At 43.1% G+C, this 15646-nt stretch overlaps 1 protein-coding gene across 1 annotated transcript in view; it reads left to right on the top strand.

The window, feature by feature from the left end:
- Window positions 1–15646, top strand: part of PTH2R (parathyroid hormone 2 receptor) — a 1143807-nt gene that overhangs the window by 451802 nt on the left and 676359 nt on the right. The gene's annotated exons all lie outside the window — the stretch shown is intronic.

Genomic DNA, 15646 nt, shown 5'->3' with positions numbered 1-15646 from the left:
ACGGCCTTAGAAGTGACATGGAAATAGCAGGCTGAAGTACAAGGATAAGAGCGTACATGAGCGTGGCTGTAAGCCTGTAAGAAGAAGGGCTGGAGCTAGTGAGCAGCCCACAATTCTCACAAAGAAATATGGAAAGTGACGGGTGGGTGTGTGGGCCGGCGCAGATAAAAACAAATGTTAAACATTCGGCATGAAAGGCTTCATACACATTATAATCAGGGGTGAATATGGACGGGTGGAAAAGGACGGGTGGAAAAGGACGGTCAAGGTATGACTTACTTATGCTAGAAAAACGGACAGTGTGGTCTCTGTAGTAGATAGCATCTCTGTGGTCTGTGGAAGGAAGACTCGAATACCAGGACATATAAATAGGCCCTTTTCGAGTGTAAGAAACATGCCTTGTCTGCGGCCCGACGGCCATGAAAAAGTTACTGTAGGAAGGTCGTAAACAAAAACATAAAGGTCCAGTAATTTATTAAAAGCCAAAACAGAGTTTTGGTTTACAAGTTGATGAACATATAAAATATTCTTCTCTCTCCAGTGTTTAAAGTAGAATGATTTATGGCAAATTAGTTGTACCTAATAGAGGAGGCGAGGAAGGCCTAATGAAAGTTTGAACCATCCATAAACCGCGAGTGTAACAAATATTCGGAAGGTTTTAAAATAGGATACAATTTGACATAAAACAAATATCATAGAAAGAGTAATCCTGTTATAAAGAGCGTTCACAATTAATCCAATTAGGCATTGGAGCATCACAGTAGTGTCTATTTAGTGTGTATGCTTGTCTGATTAAAAAAGCAGTGTGGTGGAACCTAAAATTCGGAAATCGATCACCCCTTCATTCTTTGGCTTGATTAATTTAGTTAACGCAATATGGGCAGGTTTATTGTTCCAGAGAAATTGAGTACAGCTAGAGTTAATTTGGTTAAAATAATAATTGTGAATTTTAAAGGGCAATATAGATAGCAGTAATGGGATAAGCGGTGCAATCATCATTTTAATGGCGTCCAACCTCCCCCATCAGGACAGGTGTATGAGGGACCACGAGGAGAGTACATTTCGAATCTTTCTTTTCAAAGCAGTAAAATTAACAGAAAGGGTTTGTGGAATGGTAAAAGTTTAAGTTTAAGGGATTTATAAAGCGCATGGTTACCCGCAGGCACTGCAGAGATGAGCTTTGTAACATGTGGGTCTTAGGAGAACAGCCACGTTTTTAGCTTTTTTTTTAAACACTGTTCATTCATGGTAGCCTTTGTTCTAGAAGAAAACCATACACCAAGATATTTAAAGTTGGTGTCAGAAAACATGAATTGATAACATAGAAAATTTAAAGGTATAATTTCAGTTTTACAGAAACTTAATTTGCATCCATTTACTTCAGAGTATAATTCAATCTCTTGTAAAAAAGGGAGTAACGAGGTTAAGGATTTCGAAAGGTGAATTAAGATATCATCTGCATAAGCAGATAATTTAATTTCATAATAATTATGTAAAAAAAACAGTTATCAAAGGGTTATGGCGAATGGACACAAGAAAGGGTTCAAGACATAAAAGAAATAAAAGAGCAGAGATGGGAAAACCTCATTGTGTGCTTACTGTGTAAATAAAGTAAGGAGATAAAAGACCATTAACAGATACACATGCATGGGGATCGGAATATAATAATTTGATTAATGAAATAAATTTGGGGCCGAAACCGAAGAGGTTTAAACATGAATTGCCAATTTCAAAAGCTTTTCCAGCATCAAGAGATGATGCGGCTAGAGGATCAGAGAATTCATTCCCCAGATAAAGAATATTAGAAAACATTCTAGCATTATCTGAAGAGAGCCTAGCCTTGATCAAACCAAATATGTCAGGTTTAATAAGTATGGGAATAACCCCTTCTAATATAGGGGTAAGAATCTGTGCAAACATTTTGCAGTCATAATTGATTAAGGAGATTGGGCGATAGTTTTGGCAAAGGGAGAGATCTTTATTGGGTTTAGGGAGAATTACAATAAGGGCATCAAGATAGAAGCCTACAGGTTTAGAGTGCAATATAAAGGAGGTACCAAGCTCAAGTAAGTGTGGAGCAAAAATAGATGAAAAAGAGGAAATAAGTTCAATAGAGAAGCAAAAAGGACCAGGGGCCTTAGCTCTTTTTAAGGATGTATTTGCATCTAATATCTCCTGAAGAGTTATATCGTTTTCCAAGAGAACCTTATCATCTGCAATAGAGTTAGGAGAACGGAGACCATCAAAGAATATTTGCATTTGTGGAGGGAAGGGTGTTGTCCATATATAGTGAATGATAATAGGTCTGGAATGCCTTAACAATATCTGAATCAGAATGCAATAGAGTGATAGTATGAGTATTACAGATAGGGCCAATGGCTTTCTTTTCTGATTTAACTTTTCAATAATTAGCCAACATTTTTTCCACTTTGTTTTGACCCCCATGATATTTGGATTTTATCTTAAGTAAGATATTACAAAATTCAGTTGTCGCCAATTTAGTTAGATCAGATTCAGTCTAAATTAGATCACAAAGGTGAACAGGGTATTTGGAAGTACAAAAAGAGTGCTCAAGGTTCTTAATATGATTGTGGGAGGAAATGTATTGAGAGTGTAATTACTTTTTCTTTCTAGCAGTGTAGGCGACGGTGAAGGCTCTAAACGAGGCTTTAAAGGCATCCCAATTGTTATGAGTAGAAGAATCAATTCATTTGTTAAATTTTAAAAATTCTTGTATAAAAGAAGTAGCTTTTATAATAAAAGTTTGACCAGGTAATAAAGAATTATTAAATCTCCATCTAGCCTGTTTAAGAGTGGCAACGGACACATCAAGGGAAACTGAGACCGGAGCGGGATCTGAGATAAAAATTGGACCAATCTCAGAGGATTGGACAGAAGAGGGCAATAAAGGTTTTACACTCGAAATGTAATCAGTATGAGACATAGTATTACGAACATAAGAAAAAAACATGAATTCATAACAATCAGGATTACTAGTTCTCCAGGCATCGTAAAACGGTAGAGAAGCAATAGCAGATTGAAACTTTTTATGGGATTTAATTTTTGTTGAATATTGTACCAAAAAAATGGGTCTGGCTTAACCGGTCCATAGATTTTAAAGAAAGTGACAAGTTTATTATAGACTGTGGCATGAAGTATGACCCATAGTCCACTCGAATCATTTTCAGTTGATACAATTTGAAGTTTCAAAGATTTACGACAAAGAATGGCAACACCACTGTTATGATTTATAGTTGGCGAGAAAACAACCTGACTCTCCCATTGACGCTTGAGTTTAAGAGATTCAACATCATTACAGTGTGTTTCCTGCAAAAAGAAATCTGACAGTCAAGTTTTGCTAAATGACAAAGTACCTTTTGACACCTGATGGGATGACCCAAACCACTGGCGTCACACGATACACTATTAAACATAACAATGTTTATTGGACAGGGTATAATCACATTCATGACAAACTGCAAAAAACAACAAAGAGGACGAAAGACAACGGTCATAAAAATCAGGCAACATATTAAAAATAAGAAGAACGTAAGGGAATAGGCAAAACGATTATTTATAGAAATAATATAAATAATAGAAGAGGGGAGGGATAAAAGGTGCAGGAGGAGGGAAAGCGTTAAAAAAAAGAGAGAGAAAAGATAGAAAAGTAGTGAAAGAATTATAGAGAAACAGGAACAAATCAAGGACAAACATCCGGGTCAGAAATATAAAGAAAAGAACATAAGAATCGGGCATGTCAGATGGAGCTGAAGGAGAATGGGAAGTAGGAGACTTAAAGGATTGGAGTATAGTTAGGCCACATAAAGCATAGTGAAGGAACAAAAAGAACAGAAAAGAGACGACAGCAAAGAAATAACAGAATGTGAGGCATTAATATGTAAAGTGAATTAAGAACATTGAGTGTTTAGTGTCCATAGGAGTTCTGGTAATGGAATGCTAAAACTGTCTTAGTTTAGATGGATCCTCAATGAGTGGGAAACACCTTCATGGGTAATCTTGCACTTTCAAAGACAGGGATGTAAGATGCCATAACGAATGTTCATAGACCTTAATTGCAGAATTAGAGACAATAATTCCTTATGCCTGGCATTGGTAGCGTTGGAAAGATCCTGAGATATGAAGATTTTATGACCAGACCAGATGGATTTTTTGTCTGGCAACTTTCAAGACGTGCATCAGGTCACTGTACTCAAGGAAAAGCATAATAATACCACATGGTTTGTTGGAGTGAGGCTGAGAATGACCATGATGATGGGCATATTGAATATTAAGAGGAGTTGAGGCTGTAGGTTGAGGAGCTCAGACAGGAATTTCTTTAAGAAGGAAGAGATATCCGGACCCTCAACATTTTCAGTAAGACCATACAGCCGAAGATTATTCCTTCTATTGTGGTTTTCTAAATCCTCTGTTTGGAGATTTAGCTTACAAACTTCTTGTTCCAATAAAGGTACTTTGCTTGCCACATCTTGGAGATTGCTAATACTTTGTTCCATTTTGGACATTTTACTTTCCATACTGAGCCAACGGTCCTCAATCAGTTGAAGTTTTTCATTGGTGGTATTCATAAATGTTTTCAAAGCACGAAGTTCATCTACAATTGTGTCTAATACCTGATTAGATGATGACTGGACTGGACTGGAGATGGAAGAACATTTTTGGCTCTTTTTGGTTTAGTGCCAGATGTTGCTGACTTTGCGAGAGAGAGTTGATCACTAGCCATCTTGATAAAATTAACTTGTCGATGAGTAGATTTTTTATAAGTAGAGATCCTTCCTATAAAGATAATCGCTCAATAATATAGAGTTCAGTGAGGATATGACAGTATTTCAGATGCAACTTGTGAACAACAAGGTCAAGAGTTTTGTCAAGATACCGACAAAACCAGAACATTTAAGAGACATTATAGAATCCGTGACACTATAGAAAAAGACCAGAGAAGGAAAGGAGACAAACACTTTGAGAAATTGTATTTTCTCTGCCATAATAGCAATAAACCGGTCTAAATTGGGCAATACATTTGGCCTCCTAGATTTTGTTTCCGCCCATCCCTCCGACATAGCACTTTTAGAAAGTGGCTATTTTCTGGTTCAACCATTCTGTGTGCCTCTGCCTGTTTGTGGATTGACTGTCTGGCTTTGGAGTGACAGGCGCTGGGGAGGTGCAGTTACTCCAGAAGTCTGGATGAGTCAGCACTAGGCTGAATAGACCTGATCATCTTTTGGCGTGGTGGGAAGAGCACCTGTACCTTTATAAGGCTGTGGTGTGTCTGGAGCCAAGGCTCACACTGACAAAGAAGGTTGTTGGGTACTTGCAGAGTGCCCCCCAGAACTGGTTTGAACTGGGCTCAGAGCCCTTTACACAAAGAGAGCAAAGACATTTTGGGGTATAGGTATTACACCTAAACCCCTAAACTTTAGATCATTGCTGGAATTTAAGAGGAAACTTTGCCAAGGAGAAGAGCTGGAGAGACTTAGGATACGTACTGCCCTTGCTGTGTATCTGGGGTTGGCCTGCAGTTGCTGTTTCTGCCAAGGAAAGGAGAAGGGCTTTGCTGTGTGCTGTGTCCCCTGCTTGAAGAAGATCTCCAAGGGCCTGAAGTGAGCTGGCCTCCTGTTCAGAAGTCTCAGGGACACAAAGACTTCACCCCCCATCTCCCCTGAACTCTGCTGTTGTGAGTTCTGACCTGCCTTGGGGTGCCTGTGCGAGGTGTGGGCGTCTGGAGGTTGTTGCAGCTGTTTGGGAGCTGGAAGAGAAGAAACTCAAAGAACTACAGAAATCCAGCTCATCTTCTCATGGCGCGATAAGAATTTCCACACATTGATGTGCCCCTGTGAAAGCCGCTGCAGCACCTGTTGTCATGGCAAGAATCGACACATCGAGGGATCGTGGCTGAAGAGGACCGGTGCAGCGCCACACAGTGCCGCTGCATCGATCGCTGACGCGTTCCAAAGATCCATGCATCTTACCTGTGCACACCGCTTCCCTGACGCATCACCTGAGGACCGGAACCGCCACAAAGAATCGACACATCACTTCCCCTACAGAACGGAATTGACGCAACCCTTCCTGTGCATGCAGCGGGACTGTAGCATCGCCTCCTCAGGGTCTCACGAGGTACGCATCTCTTTGTTTTCTGATACTGCAGCTGTTTAGCTTAGTGAACTTTGACGCAACTACAGGTACTTTGGTGAAAAGTTATGCATCCATAGTTTTCAATGGTACAAGTTCTTGAAACCTTGTGGACGTCATATTTTTAACTGTGTATGTTGGAGATTTTGTTGTTTTGGTCTTGTTTAGTTTAGATAAAAAATAATTTATTTTTTTTAACTGGTGTGGTGTCCTTTTGTGGTGTTTTCACTGTGTTACTGTGAGTGTTGGTGCACATACTTTACACATTACCTCTGGGATAAGCCTGTCTGCTTGTGCTAAGTTACCAAGTGGGTGAGCAGGGGTTATCTAAAGTGTGTATCTCCCTTACCATGATTAGAAGCAAGGGTCCCTATTTGGAAAAAGGTACCTACCTCTGCCAACTATAGACCCCCTTTTCTAACTTTCACCAGACACACTGACCCTTTTACAGGGTACCCCAACAACAATTCAAAGGGGCTAAAGCTAACTTCTTTTTGTGGACCTCCGTGTATGCAAACTGTGGGTTTGGGAGGAGTACATTTCATCTACCACTGAGTTAATCAGACAAAGCCATGATCATGCCATTCAGAGTCTAATTGAACCTTTCCACCAGACCATTAGTCTGGCAGATTTGGGGCAGTGAACTTGTAGGTAAAACCAAATTCTTTCCACATCACATTCATATAGCTAGATATGTGAAACCGCCTCCTTTGGGAAGCACACTCTGGTGAATACACTAAGTAGGGCCTGAGCCACTGAAGGAGAAGTGCCTGTCGTGCGGGGTACTGCATCAGGCTATCTGTAGCATGGCTCACTACCACCAAGATCTATCTGTTCTCTGATGCAGTTGGTAGTTCCAGGGACCAACAATGCCCACCACTGAATAAACTCCAGGTGGTCAAGAACACAGTGGCTCGCCTAGTCCAGAATATGCCAGCCAGAACTGCCTCTCTCTCCCTCTTGCGCTCACTACACTGGCTTCCTGTACACAAGAGAATCAAGTTCAAGATTTGCTGTATAGTACCTAAAGCACTGAATGGTAGAGGTCCCAGTTAATTGACAGAAAAATGTACCCCGTACCGGCTGAGCAGATGCGATTGTAAGGGAAGAAATCCCTCATTACACCCTATTTAGGAAATCTCGCACTGAGGGCAAAGCCTTCCCCTGGCTCCCCATTACTGTAGCCACTTGCCCTCTCACATCAGGAAGTGCAAGGATCATTTTCACTTTAGAAAGCTTCTCAAAACTGAGCTTTTTCTGTAACCAACACTACCTTCCTATTGTTTCCATAGTAGCGCGGAGATACCCCTTCAGGGGTGATTCAGGCATTTTACAAATCTAAATCAAATCAAATCAAAACAATGTCCACCGCCCCCTCTCAAAGGGAGTCCCAACCACTGGCAGTGGTATCAAGGGAGTCTTTGATATGCCCCCTGTCTTGCCACTGGCCTGACAGGTTGCACTACAGGACTCCTTCACTTTTACACACATGTTGGGTCAATAGAAATGGTTACCCAACCAGTTCTGAGTCTTATTCTGACCCAAATGACCTGCCAAGGGAATGTCATGGCTTAAGGTGAGGAGGAATTCTTTGTACCTTTGGGGAACCACCAACCTCCTGATGGCTCCCTCCCTTAGGGCTCTGGCCTTTAGACTCCCTCATCCCAGTAGACTTTGTGGAATCCACTGACATCTCAATCACCATCCTTCTGCCTGGAGGCGGTCTTCCTCGGGCTTTCAAGAGTGAGACATTCTATGTCCCTGACAAAACTCATCTCTGCTAGGTCCACTATCTCATATCATTTCCGCCACGTCTGACAGATCTTTAGGGGTGGAATCCCTACCTAAGAGGTCAGGTCAAACCCCTCAGGGTCATATTCCTCCTGCACCTCTGGAGTTGTCATAGTTGGCTCACCAGACTCAGTGCCCTTCTTCTTCTCATTGGTTGGTTGGCCCATTGTTCTATGGTCCAAGTGTCCACCATTTACCTTCCGGGCAGCCTGTGACTTGATCACAGCACATACCCACCTCTGGAGGTTCAGCTTGCTAGCAAGGATCATTCTCTCTACCCCTGACCAGTCAGATGCTTCAAGATCATTTCCCAGTTGAAACTCTAAGGAGAGTGCAGGAGCCACAACTACCTTCTTAGGGCCTGTCAGACCTCCCCGTTCCAAACTCTTCCTTGCCATGGGATGGAGTTTGGCTCTGCTGTCTGCAAAGAGTACTTTGAGATACACACCAGGAATGCTCTGCCCTGGGGAACCCAGTTTCTCTATCATTATAGTCACACTGTCTTCTATATCACTCAGAGCCTCAACCTCAGTTCCATTAATTTTAGGCATCTGCCTGTACCTTTCCATACTGGGATGGAAGGCGGCCAGGGTAGTAATTTGCATCCCACCCAAGGATACTAAGGCTGCCTCTTTGACACCCTTCCCAATCTCTGGTACAATCTCTGCCTACACTTATAATGCCATAGGACTGCCCACTAAAGTGCACAGGATTCTTTGTGCAGACAGCATCTCCTCGTTTGTGTCCTCACAGATGAGTCATAACACTTTCCTGCCTTGAGAAGGTCAGGGAACATTCCTGCCTTTGCTGAGTCAAAGGGCCTCCTCTTACACCCCCTCCCCTTGAAAGTGGATTGGCTCGGGGTCCCTCCCCCCGCACTGGTTTTTATGAGGACTCTTTTGATTGTTTATCATTCTTTCCAGGGATTTCCCCTGGGGGGGCCTGCCTTCCTTTCTACTGATCAAACCCCTAATTTCGATTCAAAACCGTGCTTCTCACCAACTCATCAGCTGTCTTCCCCAGTTATCTCAGACTAAACAGCTTAAAGTCCACTAGATGCTGATGTAACCTCTAATGTACACAAGGAGTCAGGATATCCTCCTTAAGAATCAAGCTATTCAGTCCCTCTTATGTACTTACCTGGTTTCCTTTAATCCAGCGCTCTAGTACCTTCACTGCGATGTCTACAAAGTCTACCCAGGACAATATGATTACTTTCTGAGTGTCCGCGAACTTCACCCTGTAGTGCTCTGGGGTAAGACCACATTTCATGACTAGACATTTCTTCATGTGTGAGTAGGATTCTGCCTCATCCCCCTATAGAGTCAGGCACCTATCTCTCCAGCCACTGGGATCAACTCCTCAGAGTAGTGAACCCCTATATTAAAAGTGGACCCTTCGCATTTTAAGGGACTTTTCAAATGTAGTCAGCCATTTATCAATGTCATCCCCTATACATCCATGTGAACCATTCATTTCAGAAGCCTGGGATCAAACCCACCACCCTGGGAATCTCAGCATCATCTTCATTTTTGTTGCCACCATTTCTTCTCTCTTCCTCCCATGCCCACTTCTTCTTTTCAAGTTCCAGCTTCTCCTTCTCCAAAGCTTTGGATGCTAACTGAGCCTCAAGCTGTCTCTCTACAAGGGGCAGCTGTAGTTCCTCTGTGGAGGTGCCTCCCCTCCCTCCCCTAGATGGAATTATCAACCTGGTATTGGTGGATAATGACCAATTGTCATTATCCACCTCCTGGAGATGGTTGGAAGGGTCCTTATCACCCTCTACTTCCTTCTCTGGAGCTGACAATCCAGGCCTTAAGGGACCTAATCAGTTCTGCCTTCCTGGACTTATTATTAGGCAGCCCCCTGGACCTGCCCTGTACCCTTACCTCAGCTACTCGGAGTTTGGAGAGGTTAGCCAGATCGAGCTTCATGGTTTTCCTAGTTTTATGAGACAAAACAACTTTCAAAATTAGAGATAGGACAGTTTAGAGTTGTTTTTAAATTAATTTAAACAGTTTCTTCCAAATTTAAAAATTCAAAAATCAATTTGTTCGAGGTCAATTTACTCGATTTTTAAAGATCTTCACTTGAATACTGTTAGAACTGGGGGTTTCTAGTTGGCAATGGTTCGCACCTTTGTTCAAATAGGGACCCCTGCTTCTAGTCAGAGTAAGGGGGCTACACTCCTAAAATAACCCCTACTCAACCCTGTGGTAGCTTGGCACGAGCAGGAAGGCTTATCTCAGAGGCAGTGTGTAAAGTATTTGTGAGCCCATACAGTAATACAGTGACAACACTACAGATGGACACAACACAGGTTTTATTAAAAATAGGTATTCTTTATATAGACTTAACAAAAGACCCAAATGACAAAAATCTACAATACAGTATTAGGAAAATGACTTTAAGATGGTAGAAAAAACTCATGCCACTTTAGATGGTAAATGCAGCACGTTTCTCACAAAGTACCTTTGGATGCGTCATGCAAGATAAACAAAAGGTTTGCAGCGAGAACGATGCTTCGGTTCCTTGCTTCGGGGGAAGTGATGAGTCTGTTCTTCAGTGTTTGCGCAGAGTAGCCGATGCGTCTGTTCCTTACTGGAAAGGAGGTGATGCGACGATCTTGTTGTGTGTCCAGGTTGACAATATGGTACCTCAAAGCGATAGGATGCGATGATCCGGTGCGATGCGTCCTTGATGCGATGCGACGACGTGAAGGCGATATGTGCATGGCCGATGGCTGTGTGGCAAATCTAACTTTTGAGCCACGACAGGCCCTGCAAAACGCTTCTCCGGTGATGCGACGGTGACACTTGCGGTGGCGGCACACTTTTCCGGGTATGCAACGACAAACAGCTGCGATGAAGACACGCTTCTCCGGTGATGCGACGGCAACCCTTGCGGTGGCGACAAGCTTCTCTGATGATGCGACGGCAACAGATGTGGCACGCCTCTTCTTGTTGAGTTGCACTTCCAGCTCCCAACAACATGCAGGCTTCTGCACATAGAATTCCCAACAAGGACATTCAGGGGGGAGCTGGTGGTGAAGTCTTGTATCCCTGAGACTTCAGCAGGAGGCAAGTACAGTTGTAGCCCTTGGAGATTCTTCCTCAAGATGAGGAAAGTTGCAAATAGAAGTCTTTCTCCTTTCCTTGGCAATAAAGAAACTATTGCAGGCCAACCCCAGAAAGGAACACACTGGCAGTCCAACTCCTGCGGATTCTCTGGTACTTTTCCTTGGCAAAAGGTCCGTCTTGATGTCGAGAAGTGAACTAAAGTCTTGGTGTTTGGGCCCCCATATTTATACTAGTAAATCCTTTGTCTTCTGAGGGCAGATGGTGCCTGTACCTAGCCAGAACCAGTTCTGTGCAGCTTCGTGGCAGAAGATGGAGACAGCATTGTTGACGGCAGAACTTGTCCGGGTAGCTGAAAGGAAATCTCCTCCCCCTAATCTCTATTCTATGAGTGCTCAGGGAAGTGAAAGGAAATCTCCGCCCCCCCCCTACTCTCTTTGCAGCCAGTGTCCTATTCAGCCCAGCCCTGACTTATCAGACTGCATGAGCCCAAGTCCTCCTGTCACTCACAAACCAGACATGTAATACACAACCTAGCAGAGGCAGGCTGGATGGTTAGGTCAGAAAATACCTACTTTCTAAAAGTGGTATTTTCAAACACAGAATTTTTACTAAACTATGTTTTTTATCATTCTGAGTTCAGGCATACTACATTTGTTTTTCTACCATGTTCCCTGGGTCAGTTAGGATTATAACTGACCCAGGGATTATAATCAAACTGCCCATTTTGGCCTATGGGGACAAGTAGCCTTGCAATAGTGAAAAACTAAATTGGCTGTAATTCACTATCAGGACATGCTACATACATCAGGGCATGTCCTACCTTTCACATACAATGGACCCTGCCCTAGGGGGGCCTACCTTAGGGGTGGTTAACATGTAGAAAAGGGAAGGTTTGGGACTGGTAAGTGGGTGCAAGTCAGCATTGCAGTACTAGACTGCACACAGGCTCTGCAATGGCAGGCGTGAAACACACTTTACAAGCTGCTTTTGTGGGTGGCACAATAAGTGCTGCAGGCCCACCAGCAGCATTTGATCTACAGGCCCTGGGCACACATGGTGCACTGTACTAGGGTCCGACAGGTAAATCAAATAAGCCAATCATGGAGTTACTAATCCATTACAACAATTTACAATAGGGAGCACTTGCACTGTGACACTGAATACCAGTGGCACAGTGCCAAAAGCATGTAACCAGCAAAAACATATAAAAAATAGAGGAGGCAACAGAAAAAAATGGAAGGGAGCCTCATGCTAATGGTACCAGGTCTAACAAATACAGTATGGTGTAGTTTAAACCCAGGTACCATCTTCACTGCTGAACATCAAATGTTGGTAAGTGGTTTATTAGTAAGGATCAGTAGAGACCAACCACTGGTAACAAGGCCACAAACACAATAAAAGGTTCAGACAAGGTCTCAATAAATGGTTCCCTTGCTCAACCCTTTATAGCTGGCTGCGAACAAGCCAGCGTAATTTAGGAGACAGATGTGTAAAGCATTTCAAACCACCAATATGTTAAAAAAGTAAGACACAACACACAATACAAATCCAACACCAATTTATAAAAATAGGTTATATTTGTATGTACAAATAGACACCAAAACGACAAACATGTAATGTAGGGAACCAGAGATATGACTTTCTAAAGAATAAGCCCTTTCTAATGTCTAAGAACCAAAATGACAACTTGGGACAATGATAGCCCTTGAGTAGGATAAAGTCAAAGACTGAGGCCAACAGCAATGGAGCGTGCATCGGATACACTAAGCAGAAGGCCTAAGGCAAAATTTGACCTTCACATTTAGAAACTTTTTCAGAGCTTTTTCTCTCATCGTCAAGCAAGGCACTTTGTCAGGCCAGATTCACACTGACATTGTCGGCTCGGTTCAGCGTGAGGTCTTGTTCAACTCCTGGAAGTCTTTTCGATGGTTGGAGCTCCAGAGCTTTTGGAGGGACGAAACCGTAATCCAGGCCAGGTTGCATTTCAAAGTTGACTTGATTCTCAATGACGGCTTGGGCTACTTATGGAGCTTTGTACCAAAGTTGCTCCAAACTCCTGCCTGCCACTTCTTCCTGTATTTCCTCTTGTGGTTCAAAGAGTTCAACACACGAATCCACGGGTCAAGGATCTCTGAGATGGCCCTTGGGATGATGGAACTGCGTTTCCCACAATGACCTGTCCAAATCCTTAAAAGTCCACTGGACTCACTCCAGATGTATCCTTCTTGGTAAAGACGATGCAGGTGAAGCTCTGTTAATATGTTGCTTTCGAGGAGTCGACTCCCTAATGTTTGTGAAGCCAAGCAAAGTCTATAGGGCTGTAGTTCCAGATTGTGCAGCAAGTGGAGTCCTTCAGAATGCAATCCTTGATGTGCAGATCAGGGTTACAGAAGTGCAGTGTTTCTTCTTGTTTCAGGTGGGAGCTCAGTTCCTGGGCAATGCTCCCATATTTATTCACAGTTCCTGCTTGACAAGCAGGAAGGCACCTCTGACTAATGGGGTGCAGAGTGCCCCTCTCGTGTATGACATCTTCCTCCAAAGTGTTTCATATTCTTGACCCAGAAAGTACTTTTCCCCCAAAATCGAGAAACTCTCACCTGGAGGGTTGGCTCTGGCTAGGCCATCCCACTGGCATGGCTAAGTTTCCTTAACACTCCCCTTCCAACTCTCTGCTAATTTTATTACAGGGGCAACTGTCTGGCCGAGGGATGCAGGATGTGGGTGTCAGCCTATGGAGCCCTAAACTGTTGTTTCCTCATTAAAGACCAGTTTTGCACTCCACCCATATCCTGTCTTTTGGTCCGCAGCTACAGTTCTCCTCCCACAGGATGTTCTTGGTCTCCAGTCTGGCCAATTCAATCCTCATTCAGACAGCTTGGCTCACTGCGGCAGAGGCTGGCCAATCAGAGAAGGGCTGCTGTAAGGGGGGATTTTGGCTCATAAGTAAAGAAAGTTCTGGAACTTATTTTCTGTGATAGTTATTTATACACCTAACAGTGGCAAGTTGTTTGATTTATTCAAACTATCATGTTGATACTTTGAAGTATATTTTTAGCTCCTTTCTTCAATAGTTATACTTTAATAAAATATTCCCGTGTTAGCCTATGGAGCCCTTGAGCTATAATGGGTAAAACGAAATTGGCACTATGTCCCATACCAGGGCATATAAACATCTTTTTTAATTCTCTTGCTTATGGTTACACAGCACCCTATCCCTGAGGCACCTAGGGGAGATTTTGAGGGTGACCTTTATGTCAAATATTTTGAAACTTTAGAAGTACATTGAATTCCAAATTCGAATTTGGAAAGAATTAACATTTAAAAGCAATCTATAAGGCAGGGCAGGCTTTTCAAACGACAGCAGGCACTACAATAGTGCACACTTAAGTGCAGTAAAACTACTAGGCCTCTAAGCCTACATGTCTTAGGATATTGCTAATTCTACCCATGATTCTGTGTTACCCTTGACTAGTGCTGGTATAGCTGAGAAGGGGAATAGCACTGTGCTGGGGGGTCTACAGAAAACAGAACAGATGTAGCAAACCGCCATCCGAGATCTAGTAGAGTTAGTCTGGTGGAGGGGACCCAATTAGTTCTGCCTAATTTGGACCTTCCGGCCGAGTCCCTACCATATGTTGTGGTCCTTGCTGGGGTTCCCCCACTAAGCCAGGGGAAAAGCGAGGATCACACTGAATTAAAAAACAAATGTATACAATGGCTTAACTCAAACAGGCCACTTCCCCCCAACACCTCCGGCGAAATATTGAATGTAAGAAGGGTGGATAGGGACTGGGCCTAAAACTATTGTGGGAAACTGCATAGTAATTATTTTAGGAGTCCCCGGGCAGTAGAATACATTTGCAACAGGTCGCAATTCTGGTCACATACCCAAATCTTCCCTCTACATTTAACATATTTCTACCCCACCCCCCATTGGAGACCTGGTCAGAGGAGAGGTATCCTACAGGTGGAGGGCCAGACAGGGAATAACACCTTGGGAGGTCTACCAACCGAATTCCTCTTTACTCTTTCAATTCCCACAAAGAAACAGGTACAGCGTGTTGGACCAGGTCGAATGACGCCGGGTGTGGCAGAACCCCTTACCCCAAATACGTAGTGGTCAAGGGGAATTGGTAGGTAATGTTGCCAGTAGTACCCCTCAAGATCAATTAAATATTAGCACAGATAGTGTTGAATCAAATCCAAGTGGGAGAGACGGGAGTAAGGAAGTTATACCCGCTGTCCCTGCAATGAACCAGAAGGTGATACAATTGCTCTCCTGGAACATTGCAGGGCTACAAAAAAAAGTGGTCTTACCAGAATGGAATAACTTCATTGACAAATTTGACATTTGCATGTTTCAAGAGACATGGAGTCTGCTCCCCATATATAAATCTGGGTATTCTAATTTTTGTACCCCTGCAACAAGTTTAGGGAAGGGCAGACCAGCAGGGGGCCTCCATGTTTGTATTAAGATTGCATTAAACTTGAACATCACTGTCCACAAATCAGCATCTGATGATATTTTACATCTCTCATTCCAAGGGCAAGATAGGGACAGCATGATAGATTTATATAATGTCTATGCAAAGGGATCTGCTGGGGCCCAAATGTCATACACAATA

This window comes from Lissotriton helveticus, chromosome 3_1 (assembly GCF_964261635.1).
Source record: "Lissotriton helveticus chromosome 3_1, aLisHel1.1, whole genome shotgun sequence".
NCBI lineage: Eukaryota > Metazoa > Chordata > Amphibia > Caudata > Salamandridae > Lissotriton > Lissotriton helveticus.
Note: the sequence above shows the minus strand (reverse complement) of the source record. Positions and strands in the feature narration are given on the sequence as shown.